The sequence below is a fragment of the Procambarus clarkii genome, chromosome 81 (assembly GCF_040958095.1).
Source record: "Procambarus clarkii isolate CNS0578487 chromosome 81, FALCON_Pclarkii_2.0, whole genome shotgun sequence".
Lineage (NCBI taxonomy): Eukaryota > Metazoa > Arthropoda > Malacostraca > Decapoda > Cambaridae > Procambarus > Procambarus clarkii.
In genome coordinates this window covers 13,829,344-13,855,830 of record NC_091230.1, presented here as the reverse complement: position 1 = coordinate 13,855,830, position 26,487 = coordinate 13,829,344, and the positions used below count along the sequence as shown (strand labels likewise).

The window sequence follows — 26,487 nt, the reverse complement described above, 5'->3', positions numbered from 1 at the left end:
CTGGGCAGGGTCAGTAATTCGGCCTTGGGGGGGGGGGGCATCGATAAAAGCCAAATCGTGTATGAATACGCTCTGGCTTCCTGTCCCCCAACAATGAATTATAAACATTATTATAAGTGCAATTTATATAATGTACTAGATAGAGTACCCGGTAGAGCCTGGGACTTGCACACACCTGACCTGTAAGGGGCCCGACAGCTGAGTGGTCAGCGCTTCGGATTCGTAGTCCTGAGGTTCCGGGTTCGATACCTGATTTCTGTGTAATTCTGCATGGTGGAGGCAGAATTACACAGACATCACAATAGTGTGATGCATCAAGTGAACAAATCCACAAGGGCCGTGACGAGGGTACAAACTTACGTCCGAGAGGATCCCAGACGCTGCCTTAATCGATTGAGCTACGACATGGTCAAAAGAATTGCAACCGGGAAGTCAACTTGACCTACCACGGATCCTGCAGTCTCTCCGAAACACAAACCAGGGTTTACACAATTCCCCCGTGCACTCTAGCAATGTCAATAGGCTATTCTACCTCTTCGCCCTTACTTCATTCCACTTCCTTCATTCAGACCCTCGTCACGGCCCTTGTGGATTTGTTCTGTGTGTACAGTGAAGGCAGCTGTATTAACTTACAGTCCCGCTCCTGTGACAGGTAAGTTCATTACGGGCTCACCATAGCCCGTGCTACTTGGAACTTTTTGTTCCCAGTAGCTGAATCTATAACAACAACAACAACAACAACTGTATTGCTAGTAAGCTGTAGGCAACCTTATTATCAGGAAGGTGAAGGCAGCGTATTGAGAGGATGTACTAGTTCAAGCTGGTTGATACCTGGTTAACTCATATATATATATATATATATATATATATATATATATATATATATATATATATATATATATATATATATATATATATATATATATATATATATATATATACTGGCTGCCTGTCCCCGGACACATACATGAATTATAATTAAATTATAATTCATTTACGTATGTTGTGCCAAATGATCTCCCATAGTCTGGAATAGGAAACAGCCCACAACAGTTACCTTGGTACTTATATTTATTGCTAGGTGAACAAAGGCATTAGGTGACAGGAAACGTTGCCCAAACGCTTCTGTCCTACCAACCTGTCCTCAGACCAGGGGACTCGAATCAGGGACCTTTCAGCTGTGGTCCGACTGTGCTGACAGAGAAATAAGTCAGTATTTGACTTGTAAAGCTTACACTGAAGGACGGGTTGCATTATTTTGTAACTTTACTGCCTGGTGTTATTAAAATTACAATGTTTACACAGACTACAAGTGTGAGACTCAATAACTGGCTTAGCTCCACACATGCAGGCGCTTTGGTCCAGCCTCATAACCATCAATCTACTGTCTACCGTCTACCGTCAATCTACTGATTCATAAAGCTCGTGAAGCTCAGGAATCTACACCAGTAGATTGATGGTTGAGAGGTGGGACCAAAGAGCCGAAGCTCAACCCCCGCAAGCACAACTAGGCGAGTACAGCTGCACTACACCGTGCCACTAACGCAACACTGAACAATTGTGCAGGAGTAATTTTCTGTGAGTCAAAGTCAGCCTCTTCAGGCTCTTAAAAACCCAACATGCAAAATAGATCCTCGGAATGTTACAACATGCAATATAAACAACGTTGTTGACCAAACCTCACACTTGAAGATGAAGAGACGACGACGTTTCAATCCATCTTGGACCATTACCAAGTCGATTGTCGATTTAAACCGAAACGCTGGTTCAAGTATGTTTATTGAGACAAGAAAAAAATACATCTCAAAGGGATAGAGTAGCTTAAGCTATTAACAGACCAAATGGCATGAGGTACTATGAGCTTATAATTGCTTCATACACTCAGTAGTATTGGAAGATATTGTGGTGCTGTACCCAGAGTTTGCTAGTGGAGACTAATAAATGAGCCTTACATTTCATGTCCTCTCCTGATTCCATATATGACTAACCATCCTGTGACGTGGGAATAATAGATGAACTGATGTTTAGTCAGAGCTGGTTTGTTTTTGTATTAAGGCAGGTATTATCTGCCCTAATTCCATGTATGACTAACCATCCTGTGTGATGGGAATGTTAGTTGAACCTATAGCTAGTTTTTGATCTACATTGTGTAATATCACATATAAAATAGGGTAGCAGCACATTGCTCTGTATACCTAATTTTGCTAATAAAAATTATGTACAAGAATGTAACAACTCTTGTATATATCTCAAAAAAAAAAAAAAAAAATAAGGTTTTATATTTATGCTTATTTTTATTAGGTTAGATTTTCTCAAATTATGTTATTTAATATTTTAAGTTACGTATACATCTTATATCATTATATGGTATATGATTAGTATTTTCTCATTTAATTTGAATTTGAATATTATTAACTTAAGATAATTGAGAGATAGTTTTACTGAACATAAAGAGGACCGGCCACCTGTAGGTTACATCAAGTAACTCAGCAATGTATATCAACAATGGCTCTTCATACCTGTACACTTTTAATAATTTAATTTAATTTTGGGTGACTTTAATTAAAAAATATATAGTTATCTGAATATTCAAATAATCTAGTTAGGTAATAAGTATATTTTGAATGGATATATTTTGAGTGATGTGATGGACTTGAGTTTGGACGCGTCAGTGTGTTGTTGGTAGTGGGAGGAGGCGGACGGCGCCGCTCGTCCCTGTGAGTATCTTCCTCCAGTACTGCTGACTGACCCTCTATCTCTACATTATCTCTCTCTATATTATCCAAAGTTAACTACGTGAATATTGTGCGGAATACATCACAATAATATGTCTTACACCCGAGTGCAGGAGCCTAGACTTGTGTACAAATGTTGACAGTAGCAGAGATACTTATATATATATACAGTATATAACTATATATATATAACAATCATGTGTGTGATATTTAGATAAAATGTTTAATGTGTGTAAAATATATTAACGATTTGACTAAAAGCATGTTTAGATATTGTGTTTAGTAAGGCGGCCTTAGACGATCTGTTGACTATGTTGTGGCTGCTGCTCCGTGTACTAGTGGGCTACACGCCCGGTCTACACTCTACCTCGACTGTCACTCCTCTTGTATCTTTGGACTTTTACCTGAATAAACATTATTATTATTTATTGTTATTTAATATTAAAATTATAAGGTAATTTACCAGAATTTACCCAGGGGCCACCATTTCTAATGGCCTCGACGGTGACAGGAAGTATGCGGCTTGTCAAATATTTCCATCTTTATTCCTGAACTTTTATATTATATATATAATATATATATATATATATATATATATATATATAAATAGGTCTTGATTGGCATTCATAAATGGCTTCCTGAACGAGATGTAAGTGCGATGATAATGGAAAGAAGGAACCGGTAATAATTTATTCAGTAACTTATAAGTGTGTGTATCACATGTTTATCAATGGTGTGATCTCATGATCTATAAATTTTAGGGCCATATGCTGCATTATTGTACAGTATTTGGATATAAGGCAATGGGGTGCTGCTTTATGAAGAATGTACTGTACTGTAATTTTATAAATTGACATAGATACTTCAGTACATGGTTGGAGAATAGACTCTCACAGGAATAAGCAGCACTTTTCTTATTAGTACAGTACAGTAAATACAAAATTATTTGAATAAAAACAGGATGAATTGCCCCTTTAACCCTACATTAGTACCCTGGGGTGTTTAAATGTCCCCCTCCCCACCAAAAAAAAAAATATTATTGCTTAATGATTGTTAACATTGAAATTCATTATCATTTTAATTTTGTACCTTCCTGAATCATTGAATGGAGTAAGCACTATGGTGACTAGCTTCTTAACTGCCATCCACCAAGCAATTAAAAAAAATTGTCTTCAGCAGCATGTATCAAAGACAAAACCTAAAGTCTGGGGATGAGAAGGAAACCAAAAAGTGACAGTCTATAGTTCAATGAAAGGAAGCATTGACATATATCAGAAGAATGTGACTCATCAAAAGAGTCCTGTTGTTGGCCCTGACAGTTTCTACACATATCTGAATATCTCTACCATAAATTCTTGTATTTTGTATTGTCACAACCTTCAGAGCAAGTGGAAGCACTGCTTATATAAATTCTTTATTAACATGAAGCTCCTAGAGGAATTACAGAAGTGGAAATTGCAGAACCAAAAAGTACAGAAGAATCCAAACATTGAAATTGGAAGAATGTTTCCAGAAGCAGCAACCATCTCCACACACTGCCTGCATGTAATATCCAACATGGCTTGGACTTATATATGAGTGGGATTGTGGTTATTAATAGGAGCTGCCTCGTATGGGACAATGGGCCTTCTACAGTTAGTTACCTTACTCTTATGTTTTTATGTTCTTAGGAGGCAAACCAATGTAACTTTTGTGAAAGGTGCATAGATCAGAAAGTGAAAACAGTTTGAACACCTGTGGTAAGCACCATAGCAAGGTGCTTGTCAATTGACAAACTAAAAGCATTGATAAACTAAAAAACTAAAAAACCAGAGGCGTGGACATCTAAAGTCGTAAAGGAACTGTCATGTGAACTATTCATATCACAAACTTTTTCAGAAAAGCTTTGGACCAAGGAATAATTCCATTAGATTGGAAATATGCAAATGTCGCCCTTATTTTAAAAAAGGTAGAAAAAACTCTGCAGAAAATTATGGTCCAATCCAATCAGCTTGACCTCTCACACCTGTAAGCTTGTGGAGAGAATCCTGAGGGAAGGAGTCACTCGCCATCTTTCAGTGAATGATCTTGTTATAGTTTTGTACCTTCGTGAATCATTGAATGCAGTAAGCACTATGATGACTAGTTTCATTATAGATAATCAAATGGAACTTTAGGGGTTAGAAGTTTTTTCAACTGTATAAATCTCTGGTGCTGCTTGGATTATTGTATCCAAATATGGAGACCTTGTCTTCAGAAAGACACAGCTGCTTTGGAGAAAGTTCACCACCAGACAAAAAAATCATTCCAGAACAGTGATCTCTCATACTAGGAATGGGTGAGGGCCACAGGGCTAACAACACTGCAGATCAGACATGATAGGGCAGATCTCATCGAAACTTTGAAAATGCTGAACAGTTTGGAGGATATTGATTCAGACAACGTCTTCAAAAGGTCAGATATAACACAAACGAGGAGAAACGATTTCAGTTGACAGTTGAGAGGCGGGCCGAAAGAGCAGAGCTCAGTCCCCACAAACACAACTAGGTGAATACAATGAAGGACAGAATATAGAAGATGATTTTTCACCCATAGGGTTATACACCCATGGAACTGTCTACCATACCTAAGTAGTAAATGCCAAAACACTGCTGAATTTTAGATTCAGCTTTTCAGATTCAGATTCAGATTTTAGATTTTCATGGCCGAAACGCTTTGCGTAATACTGTAGTGGCTTTAGGCATTGTATGTACTAGCTCTATCTATAATTACATCAATCTTTGTAAAATCTCTTGTATGTACCTTACCTAAATAAACATTTATTTATTTATATATTTATTTATTTATTTATTTATTATTAATTTATTCCAGAAAAAATGGGAGGGGAGGGGGGGGGCCTAGACAAGACAGCCTCTTTCTGTCCTTGTCGAGGTCACTAGTGTGTTAATGACCCTTGGATAAATTTAGGTAAATTACATTAAATGCAAAAATAGTCCATCAGGTGAGGTCGAAACAAGGAGTAAATATATTCACAAAGAGTGCATTAAATTGTAGGAATATTAGAGGTTAAAACTTTATTTGTTAGTAACCATCCACATATATTTTTTCATCTATTTAATAGCTATAAAAACTACTGCTTAATACATGAATGATGCAAAATATAATGTTACTATATCAGATTCTATATTAATCTGAAAAAAGCAATACAGAGAATCATAAGATAGTGGCATATCAGTATACAGAACAACTATCTTAAATTACATAAACAACTATAAAGTGATTTTTTTATTCCGAGGCGAGAAAACACCTCTGGGTGCTAACAATGTGTGGATGGTTATCTTGAGGTTATCTTGAGATAATTTCGGGGCTTTTAGTGTCCCCGCGGCCCGGTCCTCGACCACGCCTCCACCCCCAGGAAGCAGCCCGTGACAGCTGACTAACACCCAGGTACCTATTTTACTGCTAGGTAACAGGGGCATAGGGTGAAAGAAACTGTGCCCATTGTTTCTCGCCAGCGCCTGGGATCGAACCCAGGACCACAGGATCACAAGTCCATCGTGCTGTCCGCTCGGCCGACCGGCTCCCGGATGCCCAGGGGTTCATGTAGAGTTAAAAATTCCCTCCATCCACATTTCATTACTGAGACAAGGTAGATGTTATTGTCTCAGTAAAGAAAGATGGATGGGGGCAGGGGACACAAAGGTACTGTTCAGATGTAGTACCATGTACAGTACTGTCAGATCCTATATATTATTGGAAGAAAGAGACTAATATAGCAAAATAAGCCTAAATGCTGTCAGTGATAGCTTCACATACAGTACTAGGCTCATAACCTCATTGGTGAGACTGGTCTGTCCAAAAGGATTGGGATTGTAGGGCTTTGAGATTCTTATTAATAGGACCTAGGCTAAAGGTGATTTCAGTACATTATGGGCTGACATATTTCCAATACAATTGAACGCAGTTAAAATGAAATCAAGGTCTTGCTTGCAAAATATAGATATACATTCTTGGAGAGTAACTTTTGAGATAGTTCTGTGATATTATAAATACTGTGCCACACAGTTGTTGATTAATCCCAGACTTTGCTTTTGGTTTATTTGATTATTTCATAATCAAAATAATAATCCAGTAATACACATGTACAGTACAAGGGCAAGAGTAAAGGATGGGTTGGGTAGTATTCCTCCCTCCACCTCTCTCTCCTCCCCCCTCTCCCTCACCCACTCCTTCCCCCATCTCTCCCTCATCCCTCTCTCCTCTCTCCTCTCCCCCTCCCTCTCCCCCCCTCACCCATCCCCCCCTTCTCTCTCTCCCTCATCCCTCTCTCCTCTCTCCTCCCTCATCCCTCTCTCCTCCCTCTCCTCCTCTCCCTTCCCCCCTCACCCATCCCCCCCCCCCTCACCCATCCCCCCCCTCTCTCTCTCCCTTTCTCCTCTCCTTTCCTCTCTCTCCCTTCGCTTTCTCTCTCTTTCCCTCTCTCTTTCCCCCTCTCTCCCTTTCTTCCCCTTTCTCCCTCCCCCCCTCTCCCTCCCTTGCTCCTCTCCCTCCCCCTCTCTCTCCCTTCAGAGGTCCACGGTTGTTCAAAGTCCTCCAGCGAGGATAAGAAATATTTGCGGAACAACCGTGGACATCTTCAAGAGAAAACTGGATAGTTTCCTTCAAGGAGTGCCGGAGCAACCGGGCTGTGGTGGGTATATGGGTCTGCGGGCCGCTGGAAGCAACAGCCTGGTGGACTCTGGCCGGGCTTGGGCAGTAGAAGAACCAGAACCCATCAAACAGGCACCAAGCGCTCACACGTGAAGGCAAGCCTGGCCCAGGGCCGGGCTTGGGGGAGCAGAAAAACTCCCAGAACTCCACCCAGGTACATCCTAAATCCTTATCCTGACCCCCTTTCCAAGTGGTATATGTCGGAATGGCTTGGCATTTTCTCCCTGATAATCTCTCTCTCTCTCTCGCTGTCTCTCTCTCGCTGTCTCTCTCTCGCTGTCTCTCTCTCGCTGTCTCTCTCTGTCTCTCTGTCTCTCTCTCTCTCTCTCTATGTCTGTCTCTCTCTCGGTGTCTCTCTCGGTGTCTCTCTCTCTTTCTCTCTCTCTTTCTCTCTTTCTCTCTCTCTTTCTCTCTTTCTTTCTCTCTCTCTCTCTTTCTCTCTCTCTTTCTCTCTTTCTTTCTCTCTTTCTCTCTCTCTTTCTCTCTTTCTTTCTCTCTCTCTTTCTTTCTTTCTCTCTTTCTCTCTTTCTCTCTCTCTTTCTCTCTCTCTTTCTCTCTCTCTCTCTTTCTCTCTTTCTCTCTCTCTCTCTCTCTCTCTCTCTCTCTCTCTCTCTCTCTCTCTCTCTCTCTCTCTCTCTCTCTCTCTCTCTCTCTCTCTCTCTCTCTCTCTCTCCTTTGTCTCCCCTCCCCCCTCCCCATTCGAGCGGGTGGTCCCCATAGCGTGTGTGGGTGGTGGGGAGGGAGCAGCAGCAGCAGGAGCCAGCATCTCCTGGTGGGAACAAGGTTTATCGACCTGCTGGAGGCTGGGGCGAGGTGTGTGTGCTGGAGGGCCGGGGTGGGGGGGGGGGCAGTGTAGCGCTGCTGGTGCCTGCAATTGGGTCAGGACGGTACGGGTGTACTAGGTCTGGCCGGGTGTACTAGGTCTGGCCGGGTGAGCGGGAAACTGCCACTAGCATCAGCCACGGGTAATGGCTTTGATGCTGCTCCTGATGATACCGCTAGTCACCAGGATTTTTCTCAACGTAGTTGAGAAAATTATATTAAACTACTGTATTCCTGGGCATTACACACTACATGTTGACCAGACCACACACTAGAAGTGTGTGGTCTGTGTGTGTGTCACACAATCGACTTGAGAATGGTCCAGGACGGACCGAAACGTCGTCGTCCCTTCAACTTCTAGTGTGTAGTCTGGTCAACATACTTCAGCCACGTTATTGTGACTCATCGCCTGCTTAAACACTACATATTTGCTCTAAAGTAGTCCTTACATTGTGTATCTAGTCTTAGACTGCCACGGCAGTCCCCGTGGCGCAGTGGTAAGACACTCGCTCTGCGCTTTGGCCTGGGTTGGTATCCTGGCCGGGGAGGAATGACTGGGCGCTAATCCTTAACTGTAGCCTCTGTTCACCCAGCAGTGAATGGGTACCTGGTTGTTAAACGATTTGGCGGGTCGTATTCCAGGGAAAAAATTAAGATTAATGGCTTGTCCGAAACGCTATGCGTTCTGGTGGCTTTGCAAGAATGTAACAACCCTTGTGTGTGTGTATATATATATATGTCGTACCTAGTAGCCAGAATGAACTTCTCAGCCTACTATGCAAGGCCCGATTTGCCTAATAAGCCAAGTTTTACTGAATTAATATATTTTCTCAATTTTTTTTCTTATGAAATCATAAAGCTACCCATTTCATTATGTATGACGTCAATTTTTTTTTATTGGAGTTAAAATTAATGTAGATATATGACCGAACCTAACCAACCCTACGTAACCTAACCTAACCTATCTTTATAGGTTAGGTTAGGTTAAGTAGCAGAAAAAGTTAGGTTAGGTTAGGTTAGGTAGGGTAGTTTGTTGAAAGAACATTAGTTCATGAAAACTTGGATTATTAGGCAAATTGGGCCTTGCATAGTAGGCTGAGAAGTGCGTTCTGGCTACTAGGTACGACATATATATATATATATATATATATATATATATATATATATATATATATATATATATATATATATATATATATATATAAATATATATATATATATATAAAAGTATAGTAGGTCTAGATTAGGTTTTGCCGATGTTACGCTGTTTATTATATAATAATAATAGTGCAAAAGTGTGAAATAATTAGGATGGCAAAGTGCATGTGTACATTGTGTCAAGCGTCACTATAGGTACTGTCACCACTTGTGGCTCGAATGGCTTTGTTATGTTCCTCTTGACACTGAGCCTCCGTATATGAATACTGCTCTAACACGCCTAATATACCCTCTCCTGTAGGCTTCCTTGTCATGGTACACTGTAGGCTTCCTTGTCATGGTACACTGTAGGCTTCCTTGTCATGGTACACTGTAGGCTTCCTTGTCATGGTACACTGTAGGCTTCCTTGTCATGGTACACTGTAGGCTTCCTTGTCATGGTACACTGTGGGCTTCCTTGTCATGGTACACTGAAGGCTTCCTTGTCATGGTACACTGTAGGCTTCCTTGTCATGGTACACTGTAGGCTTCCTTGTCATGGTACACTGTAGGCTTCCTTGTCATGGTACACTGTAGGCTTCCTTGTCATGGTACACTGAAGGCTTCCTTGTCATGGTACACTGTGGGCTTCCTTGTCATGTACACTGTGGGCTTCCTTGTCATGGTACACTGTGGGCTTCCTTGTCATGGTACACTGTGGGCTTCCTTGTCATGGTACACTGAAGGCTTCCTTGTCATGGTACACTGAAGGCTTCCTTGTCATGGTACACTGAAGGCTTCCTTGTCATGGTACACTGTAGGCTACCTTGTCATGGTACACTGTAGGCTTCCATGTCATGGGACACTGTAGGCTTCCTTGTCATGGTACACTGTAGGCTTCCTTGTCATGGTACACTGTAGGCTTCCTTGTCATACTACACTGAAGGCTTCCTTGTCATGGTACACTGAAGGCTTCCTTGTCATGGTACACTGAAGGCTTCCCTGTCATGGTACACTGCAGGCTTCCTTGTCATGGTACACTGAAGGCTTCCTTGTCATGGTACACTGTGGGCTTCCTTGTCATGGTACACTGTGGGCTTCCTTGTCATGGTACACTGAAGGCTTCCTTGTCATGGTACACTGTGGGCTTCCTTGTCATGGTACACTGAAGGCTTCCCTGTCATGGTACACTGTGGGCTTCCTTGTCATAGTACACTGAAGGCTTCCTTGTCATGGTACACTGCAGGCTTCCCTGTCATGGTACACTGTGGGCTTCCCTGTCATGGTACACTGTGGGCTTCCCTGTCATGGTACACTGAAGGCTTCCCTGTCATGGTACACTGCAGGCTTCCTTGTCATGGTACACTGAAGGCTTCCTTGTCATGGTACACTGTGGGCTTCCTTGTCATGGTACACTGCAGGCTTCCCTGTCATGGTACACTGTGGGCTTCCTTGTCATAGTACACTGAAGGCTTCCTTGTCATGGTACACTGCAGGCTTCCTTGTCATGGTACACTGTGGGCTTCCCTGTCATGGTACACTGTGGGCTTCCCTGTCATGGTACACTGTGGGCTTCCCTGTCATGGTACACTGTAGGCTTCCTTGTCATGGTACACTGCAGGCTTCCCTGTCATGGTACACTGTGGGCTTCCCTGTCATGGTACACTGTGGGCTTCCCTGTCATGGTACACTGCAGGCTTCCTTGTCATGGTACACTGCAGGCTTCCTTGTCATGGTACACTGTGGGCTTCCCTGTCATGGTACACTGCAGGCTTCCCTGTCATGGTACACTGTGGGCTTCCCTGTCATGGTACACTGCAGGCTTCCTTGTCATGGTACACTGAAGGCTTCCTTGTCATGGTACACTGTTGGCTTCCTTGTCATGGTACACTGGGGGCTTCCCTGTCATGGTACACTGCAGGCTTCCTTGTCATGGTACACTGAAGGCTTCCTTGTCATGGTACACTGTAGGCTTCCTTGTCATGGTACACTGTGGGCTTCCCTGTCATGGTACACTGCAGGCTTCCTTGTCATGGTACACTGAAGGCTTCCTTGTCCTGGTACACTGCAGGAAGAGTCGGGCGGGAGAGGAAGGTGGCAGCAGTTTTTTTTTATTATTTTCTACCACAAACATCAGTGGGTGAGGGCGCCCCGCCCGCCTGACGTTCAAGGTATATAACGCCGCCGTGTTAATCACTGCTGGACACGCTGGCCGGCGGCCCAGTTAGCGAATTATTATAATTGTCACCTAATTACCTCTGACATGTCCTGTGCTCAGTTCCTGGCTGTGGTGTGGCTCAGTGGGGCTCCTGTGCTCAGTTCCTGGCTGTGGTGTGGCTCAGTGGGGCTCCTGTGCTCAGTTCCTGGCTGTGGTGTGGCTCAGTGGGGCTCCTGTGCTCAGTTCCTGGCTTTGGTGTGGCTCAGTGGGGCTCCTGTGCTCAGTTCCTGGCTGTGGTGTGGCTCAGTAGGGCTCCTGTGTTCAGTTCCTGACTGTGGTGTGGCTCAGTAGGGCTCCTGTGTTCAGTTCCTGACTGTGGTGTGGCTCAGTGGGGCTCCTGTGTTCAGTTCCTGGCTGTGGTGTGGCTCAGTAGGGCTCTTGTGTTCAGTTCCTGGCTGTGGTGTGGCTCAGTGGGGCTCCTGTGCCGAGTTGGTGAGTGTGAGGAGCATAAGTGAGGTATGGTGGGCAAAGCGAGGTATGTCCTCACATCATAATAGGGTAATTAATGAGGTGAGTGGAGGCATGACATGGAGGCAGGCCAAGGCTGCATGAGGGCTCACCACCCTCCACACACACACACACACACACACACACACACACACACACACACACACACACACACACACACACACACACACCTTAGGCAGTGATGTGGTGGAGGCTGACTCCATACACAGTTTCAAGTGTAGATATGATAGAGCCCAGTAGGCTCAGGAACCTGTACACCAGTTGATTGACGGTTGAGAGGCGGGACCAAAGAGCCAAAGCTCAAGCCCCGCAAGCACAATTATGTGAGTACACACACACACACACACAGGGCCTGGTAGCCTGGTGGATAGCGCGCAGGACTCATAATTCTATGGCGCGGGTTCGATTCCCGCACCAGGCAGAAACAATTGGGCAAAATTTCTTTCACCCTGAATGCCCCTGTTACCTAGCAGTAAATAGGTACCTGGGAGTTAGTCAGCTGTCACGGGCTGCTTCCTAGGGTGTGTGTTTGTGTGGTGTGGAGGAAAAAAAGTAGTAAACAATTGAGAGGCGGGCCGAAAGAGCAAAGCTCAACCCCCGCAAACACAACTAGGTGAATACACGCACACACACACACACACACACACACACACACACACACACACACACACACACACACACACACACACACACACACACACACAGGCTTGAGGCGGTATAGTAAGGTAGTGGTTGCTGTGTAATGCTGGCACACCTTACTCTCACCCCCCCCCTCCCCCTCCCCCAGTAATTACACCACAAACACAGCAGGTAAATATGTCAAGAAATGCTGCTCCATCAGTCGTGTAAGTTAGCCTGAGTGAGAAAATGTGACTGCCAAGCACTAGTGTTAAAGGCTCTGGGATTGCCATTATTCCGGATACCGACACGTTAAAAGCCAGGTTAATTTCTGCCGACGAAGGTGATTTCAAGACTGCTTTCTCAGGCATATGGGAGAGTTACAAGCAGTAAAGGTGAGTAGTGAGGCGGGCGTGAGGCGAGCGCGCGCACTTGACAGCACCCACAAATATTATCCATATGGGTATTGCCCATTACCCATGAGTAATATGTCATGGTGCTTTCTACTTACTAATACGTCATATTTGTGACGAATTGGTGGAAGCGGTAAATATGGGACATACTACACACACAGAGATCACACTAACGTGATGCATCAAATGAACAAATCCACAAGGGCCGTGACGAGGATTCGAACGGACGAATCCCGGACGCAGGTTCGAATCCTCGTCACGGCCCTTGTGGATTTGTTCATGGGACATACTAGACATGCGCTAGTATGACCACCTAGGTAATGTAGCAAGTGTCAGTAGAATTGAGGTTGCTTGCAGTCAAGCACAGGGACACGTTACACAAAGGTAGTTGGCAAGTCAAAATGTGTTTCTTAATTATTCAAAGTATTTCATGAATACGACACGACTCGAGCCAAGTACAGCAGTGTATAGTATTCCCGGAAATGTTACAGCAACACCAATTGTCAATCATCAAAGGATTAAATATATTTCTTCGTCTTGAATAATGTTTTATGATATAGTTATCACCATTATCACGCACCTTTGGCACTCGGTGCGCACGCGCGCGCGCGCGCGCACACACACACACACACACACACACACACACACACACACACACACACACACACACACACACACACAGAGTGCTTGCCACTCTCCATAGTGTATAGTAAGTCACTGGAGACGGGAGACCTACCAGAAATATGGAAGACGGCGAATGTGGTCCCAATATACAAAAAGGGCGACAGGCAAGAGGCACTGAACTACAGGCCAGTGTCCTTGACTTGTATACCATGCAAGGTGATGGAGAAGATCGTGAGAAAAAACTGGTAACACATCTGGAGAGAAGGGACTTCGTGACAAATCGCCAACATGGGTTCAGGGAGGGTAAATCTTGCCTTACAGGCTTGATAGAATTCTACGATCAGGTGACAAAGATTAAGCAAGAAAGAGAGGGCTGGGCGGACTGCATTTTCTTGGATTGTCGGAAAGCCTTTGACACAGGACCGCATAAGAGGCTGGTACATAAGCTGGAGAGACAGGCAGGTGTAGCTGGTAAGGTGCTCCAGTGGATAAGGGAGTATCTAAGCAATAGGAAGCAGAGAGTTACGGTGAGGGGTGAGACCTCCGATTGGCGTGAAGTCACCAGTGGAGTCCCACAGGGCTCTGTACTCGGTCCTATCTTGTTTCTGATATATGTAAATGATCTCCCAGAGGGTATCGATTCATTTCTCTCAATGTTTGCGGACGATGCTAAAATTATGAGAAGGATTAAAACAGAAGAGGACTGTTTGAGGCTTCAAGAAGACCTAGACAAGCTGAAGGAATGGTCAAACAAATGGTTGTTAGAGTTTAACCCAACCAAATGTAATGTAATGATGATAGGTGTAGGGAGCAGGAGGCCAGATACAAGGTATCATCTGGGAGAGGAAATTCTTCAGGAGTCAGAGAAGGAAAAAGACTTGGGGGTTGATATCACGCCAGACCTGTCTCCTGCAGCACATATCAAGCGGATAACATCAGCGGCATATGCCAGGCTGGCCAACATACGAACGGCATTCAGAAACTTGTGTAAAGAATCATTCAGAACTTTGTATACCACATATGTCAGGCCAATCCTGGAGTATGCAGCCCCAGCATGGAGTCCATATCTAGTGAAGGATAAGACTAAACTGGAAAAGGTTCAAAGGTTTGCCACCAGACTAGTACCCGAGCTGAGAGGTATGAGCTACGAGGAGAGACTACGGGAATTAAACCTCACTTCGCTGGAAGACAGAAGAGTTAGGGGGGACATGATCACCACATTCAAGATTCTGAAGGGAATTGATAGGGTAGATAAAGACAGTCTATTTAACACAAGGGGCACACGCACAAGGGGACACAGGTGGAAACTGAGTGCCCAAATGAGCCATAGAGATATTAGAAAGAACTTTTTTAGTGTCAGAGTGGTTGACAAATGGAATGCATTAGGAAGTGATGTGGTGGAGGCTGACTCCATACACAGTTTCAAATGTAGATATGATAGAGCCCAATAGGCTCAGGAACCTGTACACCTGTTGATTGACGGTTGAGAGGCGGGACCAAAGAGCCAGAGCTCAACCCCCGCAAACACAACTAGGTGAGTACACACACACACACACCATACACACAGCGAGTTATTTACAAATATTATATAAAGGTATTATAAAGAGGTTACATATAATAAAGTAATAGTGTTATGTGGGTTATTATTATTATTGTGATGTGGTTGACAAACACCACACACGTATATTGTTCAAACATGCAAGTGTTGTTAAGAAACAGCTAAACATAATTACCTTTACGTTACTGTTTATGGAGGAGTGAAGCAGCAGGCCTTGCCCCACCGTGCTCCAGGAGAGTGTTGTGTACTCTCCTGTCAGTACTGACTCGTCGATGTCTACGGCCAAGTGATGTCTAGCTCTAGGGTCCCCTACTAGTCTTGTTGGACCTCGTACCTCACACTCCAACTATTGTGGTGGCCTTGATGTGTGGTGGTGGTGGAGGTAGCAGTCAGGCGGAGCTTAGTGATGGTATCTTTTGATGAATCTCTCAACCCAAGTTGTTGGTGTGCTATCTTTATGCTTTGTAATGTGTTGTCTGTCTCCTATCTTCTCCCCTTTCCCTCCCTTCCTCTTTCCTCCCTTCTTACCCTTTATAAATATCACATTCATAAAGAATTAGTTTCGCTTATGGATTTTGTTCAGAGGTTCATTGAAAACAAAATCGTAGGAGAGATTATGAGAACTTTGAGACCCCGGGATGCCACCACTACCATAGTGGTAACACTGTTCTGGTACTGCTCGCTGCTCACGTCCTCCTTCAGAGCAGGAGAGATGGCTGGAATAGAGGGGATACAGAGAACCTATACGGCACACATACACATGATACAGTACCTAAAGTATTGGGAGCGTCTCAAAGCTCTGAAAAGGAGACGAGAGAGGTATCATATAATATATACATGGAAGATACCGGAGGACCTGGGGGCTAGATTCACGAAGAAGTTACGCAAGTACTTACGAACCTGAACATCTTTTCTCAATCTTTGGCGGCTTTGTTTACAATTATTAAATAGTTAATGAGCTCCGAAGCACCAGGAGGCTGTTTATAACAATAACAACAGTTGATTGGGAAATTTTCATGCCTGTAAACTATTTAATAAATGTAACCAAAGCCGTCAAAGATTGAGGAAAGATGTACACGTTCGTAAGTACTTGCGTAACTGCTTCGTGAATCTGGCCCGAGGTCCCAGACTTGCACAGTAGAGCCAGTGAGGAGTAGATGGTGCCATAGGAACCATCAGTTAGTTTAGTTCATTTATTATGCACCCCATACCCATCTTGTGGGCGGTAGTGGAAAGGGTTACAGAGGCACATAATGGGCTCAGGGACTGAACCCCACAATTCATTTAGCTAAGCAAGTTACAATCTTGATGAGCTAGTTACAAAGTTCAATATAAGTCGTCACATCAACAATGGGTTCGAGATCGACCCCAAGTACAGGGCACCATCAGAGAGCACTGTCTCAACATCGTGTCTACGGCTGTTCAATGTTCTCCCAACTAGCATAACAAATATTACCGGAACAGAGAAGGATTTCTTAAAGAAGCAGTTGGATATCCGGTAAGTTTGTGTAGTAAGTGCTGGAGCAAGAGGGCTGTAGTGGATGTGGGGCCCAGTAAGCTGCTGCAAGCAAGAGCGTGTTTATCTTCAGATTATCTTCAGATGATTTCGGGGCTTTTAGTGTCCCCGCGGCCCGGTCCTCGACTAGGCCTCCTGCCCCAGGAAGCAGCCCGTGACAGCTGACTAACACCCAGGTACCTATTTTACTGCTAGGGAACAGGGGCATAGGGTGAAAGAAACTCTGCCCATTGTTTCTCGCCGGCGCCCGGGATCGAACCCGGGACCACAGGATCACAAGTCCGGCCTGGTCGAGGACCGGGCCGCGGGGACACTAAAAGCCCCGAAATCATCTCAAGATAACCTCAAGTTCCACCCTTTGTGCAAGGACTCGATGCACGATGTATTTTTTGTTCTAGATTTTGCATGGGATAAAAAGTATTTTGGATTCCTCTCTATTTCACTGATGGCCTTTTGCTCTCTCTGCCTCTCCTGTATTTTATATAGTCGTAGCAACTTTAGCTCGATCGTTAGTAGCTTTCTAAATGGTCTTCCATGTTGTTCTTGGGCTTGAGGTGTTCTGCGAGTGTTTTCTTTCCATGTAGAGGGAACGACGTCCTCACACACAGAGATCACACTAACGTGATGCATCAAATGAACAAATCCACAAGGGTCGTGACGAGGATTCGAACCTGCGTCCGGGAGCATCCCAGACCCTGCCTTAATCGATTGAGCTACGACAGGGTTAAAAGGGTTGAAACCGAGGGTTAAAAGGGTTGAAACCGAGGGTTAAAAGGGTTGATCCCGTATCCTCTCCGAGGCTACGGGATCCAGTAAGTTCAGTAGAACTTCGGTTTCAAACCCTTTTAACCCTGACGTAGCTCAGTCGATTAAGGCAGTGTCTGGGATGCTCCCGGACGCAGGTTCGAATCCTCGTCACGGCCCTTGTGGAATTGTTCAACGACGTCCTCGTTCCAGTTTGCTTCTCTTTCTCTTTTTTGTTTGTTGGTGTGTCAGTTGCACAGTTTCTAGCGCTACTGTAACTATATTCTCAAAGTACTGCTTTTGGTTTGCATCATCTATGTGTTCCTCCCGGTATATTCCTGCGATGTCTTAGTTTATCTGTTCACCGTTAATTAGTGGATTAAAACTGAACTTGCTGAATTCGTCTTGGATTTGGGACTGGCGGCACAGGCCTCTTGCCCATGATTGTGGCAGCTTGGATTAGGTTGTGATCCGAGTCACGTGGATTTGTACCAATCATTATGTTCCAGACCAATTCATCATTGTGAATATATGGTCTAAGGTCATTCTAATTGGTTCTACTATTTTCTTGTTTAAGATAAATCTGCAGACACATCTGTTGCATCTGGAACAGTCACACACACATTAGTGTGTGACTGTTGTTCCATTAGTGTGTGGCTGTTGTTCCATTAGTGTGTGGCTGTTGTTCCATTAGTGTGTGGGTGTTCCTTTAGACCGCTTCTGGGGTTCTCTCTGGTATAACTGTATTTGCCGCGTTTTTGCCCAGTTAGGTACCGTAGGTTGAAGTCACCGAGCAAAATGATGTTTGGGGCTGGGTCTGTGAGGTTTTCCAAGACATATTAAATGTTTATCTGTTGGTTTTTAAATAGACTGTCCCGGACACCGCCGGGATAGTGTCGCACTTGTTCTTGAAGAATATGAGTTCTATTGAATATGACTTGAATATACTTCTTTGATTCTAGAACGAATCTTTCTACATTTTCTTGTGTTTCTCTTCACTTAGAAAGGAAGTTGGAAAGTTAACTTTTTTATGCTTATGTTTTGCTTGAGGAGCGTGGCTGTGTTGTGTGCTGACACTAATGCTGTTCTTCTTTCCAGAGTATTGTTTGGTTGAGAGCGTCGCGTGTAGGGAGCATGTGGTGCAGTGCCACCCACTTGGTGAGTGCTCACCGAGTTGTGTGTGTGGGTGTGGGTGTGTGGGGGGTGTGGGTGTGGGTGTGTGGGTGGGTGGGTGTGGGTGTGTGTGGGGGTGAGTGGGTGGGTAATAATTACCTAAGTGTAGTTACAGGATGAGAGCTAGCTCGTGGTGTCCCGTCTTCCCAGCACTCTTTGTCATATAACGCTTTGAAACTACTGACGGTCTTAGCCTCCACCACCTTCTCACCTAACTTGTTCCAACCGTCTACCACTCTGCGAAAGTGAATTTTCTTATATTTCTTCGGCATCTGTGTTTAGCTAGTTTATATCTATGACCTCTTGTTCTTAAAGTTCCAGGTCTCCGGAAATCTTCCCTGTCAATTTTATCAATTCCTGTTACTATTTTGTATGTAGTGATCATATCACCTCTTTTTCTTCTGTCTTCTAGTTTTGGCATATTTAATGCCTCTAACCTCTCCTCGTAGCTCTTGCCCTTCAGTTCTGGGAGCCACTTAGTAGCATGTCTTTGCACCTTTTCCAGTTTGTTGATGTGCTTCTTAAGATATGTGTGTGTGTGTGTGTGTGCGTGTGGGTGGGTGGGTGTGTTAAAGATTCAGCTACTCTGAACAAGTTGCAAGTAGCACGGGCTATGGTGAGCCCATAGTGGACTTACCAGGCACAGGAGCGGTGCCGTCGTTGGTGTGGGTGTGTTGTGACTGTGGGTGACGGAGACTGCCCGCCAAACACACACCGAAACTACGACGTTGATACAACGTTCGAACAAGTTTTAACACCTAACCAGTTATAACAACCAATATAGCAAGTTGTAACAACGTTCTAATACGTCATAAACACGTTAAGCCAAGATGTAACAACTTTATTACAAGTTGTAACAAGCGGAAAATAGAGACAGTTTCGGTTTGTGTTTCCAGGGTGGTACTCGCATGATAATTGTTACTGTTGAGTAATATCACCGTGTAGCCCTGAGGGAGGCTAGCCAGAGGCATCTACACGCGCTACGTCTCACATTCCACACAATCTTGGTATTGAGTACTTGAGAGGAGTACTGGGCAGGCGTGGCATGATGCAACACTGAGGTGGGTCGTGTGGTCAGCGTGCGGTACTTCGCCCCATGTTGTTGTTGTTAAAGATTCACTACCTGGAACAAAGTTTTCCAAGTAGCACGGGCTATGGTGAGCCCGTAGTGCCAGCCTCCCTCTAGTGCCGGGGCACCACCGCCGTACTTACTGCACCATCTTCACACCGCCTAACTGAAGCACTCTGCTAGTTGTCTCATATTCTGAAGCTAGGTAACATCACTGTGTCAGCAACACACACACACACACACACACACACACACACACACACACACACACGCACGCACGCACGCACGCACGCACGCACTAGGGGACACAGGTGGAAATTGAGTGCCCAAATGAGCCATAGAGACGTTAGAAAGAATTTTTTCAGTGTCAGAGTAGTAGACAAATGGAATGCATTAGGCAGTGATGTGGTGGAGGCTGACTCCATACACAGTTTCAAGTGTAGATATGATAGAGCCCAATAGGCTCAGGAACCTGTACACCTGTTGATTGACGGTTAAGAGGCGGGACCAAAGATCTAGAGCTCAACCCCCGCAAGCACAATTAGGTAAGTACAATTTTTCCATTTCTAATATACGTAAATGACATGTCTACAGGAGTTGAGCCATATGTCGATGTTTGCGGATGATGCTAAATTTATGAGAAAAGTTGACAGATGTGGATTGTAGGATCCTCCAAGAAGTGAATAAGTTAGAAGGTCTGAGAAATTGCTACTGGAGTTAAACGAGCAAGTGTAAAGTGGTGGAAATGGCCCTAGGAAACAGAAGACCAAAGGGGCACTACACATTGAAGGGAAACTAACACTACTTGAGACGATTCGAGAAAGAGACCTGGGAGTAGACGTAACACCAAATCTACCTCCAGACACACATAGGATAACGACACTAGCATACTCTGTGCTTGCAAAAGTTAGAACATCATTCAAGAACCTAAGTAAGGAGGCATTTAGAGCGCTTTACACTACCTATTTGAGACCGGTCTTAAGAGTATGCGGCCCCATCATGGAGCCCCCCCACATGAAGACACAAGGAGACTGGAAAGGTTGTGAAGTTTGAGACGAAGCTCGTCTCAGAGTTGCGAGGGATGGGGTATGAAGAGCGCCTGAAAGAAATGAACCTGACATTAGAAAAAAGGAGGGAGCTGGGAGATATGATAGACATATAAAGTAACGATTCGCAACGACAGCAACGATTCTTCGCGGCGGGGATCGTATTCCAGGGACCTGCCCGAAACGCTACGCGTACTAGTGGCTCTACAAGAATGTAACAACTCTTGTATATATATCTCAAAAAAAAAAGAAAAACGAAAAAAAAATACTGGGGGGGGGGATTGAACAGAGTGGAAATAGACGAAAAGTTCATAATGAATACCAACATCCCTGAACATGGGTTCAGGGATGGTAAGTGGAAGCTGGAAATTCGGATGAGTCAGATATGCTCTAAAGTTTTCATTTAGCGTAAGAGTAGTGGGAAAATTGAATGAACTAAAGGAGCAGTTGTGGAAGCAAACTCCATTCATAATTTTAAAAGTAGATATGATAAATAAGACAGGATTCATTGTTTTAAACAAGTCAAGATAAAACGAATAACATCTGGGTTGTCCTCCCCAGGCAATCCGTCCTCACACTAGGCTGCAAACATTCAATGGGAGACGGTCTTTAGTGACAGAACTCCCACACAGGGAATAGCTCAACTGACAGCTGAAGCTTACAAGGTCTGCTTGAAACACGTGCCTGTGAGGAGGGGCAGAAAGAGGACCACTCTAGAAAGAGAACGCAGACCACTGTACAGGAGAAGGAAAAAAATAACTGAAATGCTTAGGCAGACACAACTATCACAAGTAAGGAAAATAAGCCTAAGCAGGGAGATCGAAGAAATAGAACAAACGTTGAAGCGATCATACGAGTCTAAGGAAATGGAATTGGAACAGAAAGCTATACAAGAGAGAAAGAAAATCCAAAATATTTGTTCACATACGCAAAATCAAAAACCTCGACCAGTATTGGACCGTTAATTACAACTGAAGGTACGTACACAGAGGACAACAAAGAGATTAGTGAAATTCTAAGAGGCCAGTATGAGGCTATGTTTAGCACACCAATAAACAACATGAAAGTTGATGACCCAGACAGCTTCTTTATGAATGACATTCAAGCTGCAGATAATATAACAGATATTAACACGAACTCGGAAGACTTTGAAAGAGAAATTGACAATATGCCTATGCACTCTGCTCTTGGGCCGGACTCATGGAATTCAATATTCATAAAGAAATGTAAAGTACCAGTAGCGAGAGCACTCAGCGTAATATGGAGAAAGAGCCTGGATGCAGGGGAGATACCAGCAGCACTTAAATCTGCAGATATAGCTCCTCTGCACAAGGGGGGTAGTAAAGTCTTGGCAAAAAATTATAGGCCAGTTGCACTAACATTACACATAAAAGTTTTTGAAAGAGTGATTAGGAACCAAATTTATAGTTTTATGGAAAACAATGAGTTGCACAACCCAGGACAACATGGATTTAGAGCGGGCAGATCCTGTCACAGTTACTCAACCAAAATCACAGAAGCTCTAGAAGAAAAACAAAATGGAGATGTTGTATATACAGACTGTGCAAGTCTGCATTTTAACATACTGGGTATTAAAAATTGGGTTGTTCTCATATATAAACTAATATTATACTTAAAAATTCTATGTCTAGTTAGGCGTAGGTTAGGCTAGGCGTTTAGGTTCTATTGACGATTATATGTATTTGAAGTACTTGGGTGAAGCATTTATAGAATTATGGTTCGAACAGAGGACGAGAGCGAAGCACTTGTTCCTGAAGTGTTCGGACGTCATCAGTTGTGAGTCGTGTGTAAACCGCTTTTCACTCATAAACAGCTGGGTTGGCGGCTGGATTAACGAGCTTGGATCATTGTATGCGAGGACGGACTGGTACATGAGTAGCGTTGACTGAGGCCTCATTGTGTGTACATGTAGTGCAAACTTCAACCAGGCTGTGACTCATACGTCAGGCTGCGAGCAGCCGCGTCTAACATCGTGGTTGATCAGTCCAACAACCAGGAGCCCTGGTCGACGACCGGGCCGCGGGGACGCTAAGCCCCGGAAGCACCTTAAGGTAACCTCAAGGCAAGCTGGGCAGCTGCTCACTCTACCTTACATGTTGCTGCACTACATGTGGACAGTTGAGCTGGTCACACCTGTCCGCCACACTCTGGAGCCTGGTGAGGGACAGCTGTACCAGGCGTGATAAGTATATATCACGAGAGGGCAGCCCGTCCTCTACAGGCTAACCATAGCCCATGCTACTTGCCCCGCTCCTGTGCCAGGTAAGTTACGGGCTCACCATAGCCCGTGCTACTTGCCCCGCTCCTGTGCCAGGTAAGTTACGGGCTAACCATACCCCGTGCTGCTTGGAACTTGTTCCAAGTAGCTAAATCTATAACAACAACGTCCTCTACACTAGCCGGACCTCTAATACAATACACCATTCTGCTAAAAACGCCACATTAGTAAAAATTAAACCATCCGAGTATTGTAATATTAAAGGGAGAATGGGGGTTACAAAGATAGCCAGGTAAAGTCGCGGCTAGAAGCAGAGTCAGTAAAGTGACCTCTGATGGAGGTAACTCTACAATAACTAACCATTTATGGCGTGTAGAGGGCTGCATTATTTTGTAATCGCCTTTGACCAGCCCTAAAGCACCGTGGCAAAAAAAACATGGCAAATGGAAACGTCATTTTGCCAGCGTGGCAACAGCCTTTCGCAGCGTTGCAGACCCAATGATGGAAATAAAATTGAATTACGACATGTATTATTGTTTTGTTTGGCGTTAAAGGGACTAGCTGAGAGCGACTGGCTGAGGACTTCATGTCGGGTCTCGTGTGTCCTCTGTGTGGTGTGCTCGTGGTCTCTACACGAGTGGGTGGTGTCCTCGTGGTCTCTACACGAGTGGGTGGTGTCCTCGTGGTCTCTATCCGAGTGTGTGGTGTCCTCGTGGTCTCTACACGAGTGTGTGGTGTCCTCGTGGTCTCTACACGAGTGTGTGGTGTCCTCGTGGTCTCTACACGAGTGTGTGGTGGTCTACACGAGGAGTGGGGTGTCCTCGTGGTCTCTACACGAGTGTGTGGTGTCCTCGTGGTCTCTACACGAGTGTGTAGTGTCCTCGTGGTCTCCACCCGAGTGTGTGGTGTCCTCGTGGTCTGTACACGAGTGTGTGGTGTCCTCGCGGTCTCTACACGAGGAGTGTGGTGTCCTCGCGGTCTCTACACGAGGAGTGTGGTGTCCTCGCGGTCTCTACACGAGGAGTGTGGTGTCCTCGCGGTCTCTACACGAGGAGTGTGGTGTCCTCGCGGTCTCTACACGAGGAGTGTGGTGTCCTCGCGGTCTCTACACGAGGAGTGTGGTGTCCTCGCGGTCTCTACACGAGGAGTGTGGTGTCCTCGCGGTCTCTACACGAGGAGTGTGGTGTCCTCGCGGTCTCTACACGAGGAGTGTGGTGTCCTCGCGGTCTCTACACGAGGAGTGTGGTGTCCTCGCGGTCTCTACACGAGGAGTGTGGTGTCCTCGCGGTCTCTACACGAGGAGTGTGGTGTCCTCGCGGTCTCTACACGAGGAGTGTGGTGTCCTCGCGGTCTCTACACGAGGAGTGTGGTGTCCTCGCGGTCTCTACACGAGGAGTGTGGTGTCCTCGCGGTCTCTACACGAGGAGTGTGGTGTCCTCGCGGTCTCTACACGAGGAGTGTGGTGTCCTCGCGGTCTCTACACGAGGAGTGTGGTGTCCTCGCGGTCTCTACACGAGGAGTGTGGTGTCCTCGCGGTCTCTACACGAGGAGTGTGGTGTCCTCGCGGTCTCTACACGAGGAGTGTGGTGTCCTCGCGGTCTCTACACGAGGAGTGTGGTGTCCTCGCGGTCTCTACACGAGGAGTGTGGTGTCCTCGCGGTCTCTACACGAGGAGTGTGGTGTCCTCGCGGTCTCTACACGAGGAGTGTGGTGTCCTCGCGGTCTCTACACGAGGAGTGTGGTGTCCTCGCGGTCTCTACACGAGGAGTGTGGTGTCCTCGCGGTCTCTACACGAGGAGTGTGGTGTCCTCGCGGTCTCTACACGAGGAGTGTGGTGTCCTCGCGGTCTCTACACGAGGAGTGTGGTGTCCTCGCGGTCTCTACACGAGGAGTGTGGTGTCCTCGCGGTCTCTACACGAGGAGTGTGGTGTCCTCGCGGTCTCTACACGAGTGTGTGGTGTCCTCGCGGTCTCTACACGAGTGGGTGGTGTCCTCGCGGTCTGTACAAGAGTGTGTGGTGTCCTCGTGGTCTGTACACGAGTGTGTGGTGTCCTCGCGGTCTCTACACGAGGAGTGTGGTGTCCTCGCGGTCTCTACACGAGTGTATAGTGTCCTCGTGGTCTCTACACGAGTGTGTGGTGTCCTCGTGGTCTCTACACGAGTGTGTGGTGTCCTCGTGATCTCTACACGAGTGTGTGGTGTCCTCGTGGTCTCTACACGAGTGTGTGGTGGTCTACACGAGGAGTGGGGTGTCCTCGTGGTCTCTACCCGAGTGTGAGGTGTCCTCGTGGTCTCCACCCGAGTGTGTGGTGTCCTCGTGGTCTCTACACGAGTGTGTGGTGGTCTACACGAGGAGTGGGGTGTCCTCGTGGTCTCTACACGAGTGTGTGGTGTCCTCGTGGTCTCCAACCGAGTGTGTGGTGTCCTCGTGGTCTGTACACGAGTGTGTGGTGTCCTCGTGGTCTGTACACGAGGAGTGTGGTGTCCTCGTGGTCTCTACACGAGTGTGGTGTCCTCGCGGTCTCTACACGAGGAGTGTGGTGTCCTCGCGGTCTCTACACGAGGAGTGTGGTGTCCTCGCGGTCTCTACACGAGGAGTGTGGTGTCCTCGCGGTCTCTACACGAGGAGTGTGGTGTCCTCGCGGTCTCTACACGACGAGTGTGGTGTCCTCGCGGTCTCTACACGACGAGTGTGGTGTCCTCGCGGTCTCTACACGAGGAGTGTGGTGTCCTCGCGGTCTCTACACGAGGAGTGTGGTGTCCTCGCGGTCTCTACACGAGGAGTGTGGTGTCCTCGCGGTCTCTACACGAGGAGTGTGGTGTCCTCGCGGTCTCTACACGAGGAGTGTGGTGTCCTCGCGGTCTCTACACGAGTGTGTGGTGTCCTCGCGGTCTCTACACGAGTGGGTGGTGTCCTCGCGGTCTGTACAAGAGTGTGTGGTGTCCTCGTGGTCTGTACACGAGTGTGTGGTGTCCTCGCGGTCTCTACACGAGGAGTGTGGTGTCCTCGCGGTCTCTACACGAGTGTATAGTGTCCTCGTGGTCTCTACACGAGTGTGTGGTGTCCTCGTGGTCTCTACACGAGTGTGTGGTGTCCTCGTGATCTCTACACGAGTGTGTGGTGTCCTCGTGGTCTCTACACGAGTGTGTGGTGGTCTACACGAGGAGTGGGGTGTCCTCGTGGTCTCTACACGAGTGTGAGGTGTCCTCGTGGTCTCCACCCGAGTGTGTGGTGTCCTCGTGGTCTCTACACGAGTGTGTGGTGGTCTACACGAGGAGTGGGGTGTCCTCGTGGTCTCTACACGAGTGTGTGGTGTCCTCGTGGTCTCCAACCGAGTGTGTGGTGTCCTCGTGGTCTGTACACGAGTGTGTGGTGTCCTCGTGGTCTGTACACGAGGAGTGTGGTGTCCTCGTGGTC

General features: G+C 45.9%; 1 protein-coding gene across 5 annotated transcripts in view; it reads left to right on the top strand.

The window, feature by feature from the left end:
• The first annotated feature begins 2,670 nt into the window (after positions 1 to 2,670).
• ZnT63C (zinc transporter 63C) overlaps positions 2,671 to 26,487 on the top strand; it is a 122,629-nt gene continuing 98,812 nt past the window's right edge. For 3 of the 5 annotated variants that reach the window (XM_069315155.1, XM_069315152.1, XM_069315156.1), the window contains exons 1-2: positions 2,671 to 2,717; positions 18,641 to 18,700. The gene's annotated coding sequence lies outside the window, so the exon portion shown is untranslated. The remainder of the gene's footprint in view (positions 2,718 to 18,640; positions 18,701 to 26,487) is intronic. The other 2 variants (XM_069315150.1, XM_069315154.1) reach the window with 1 other exon arrangement.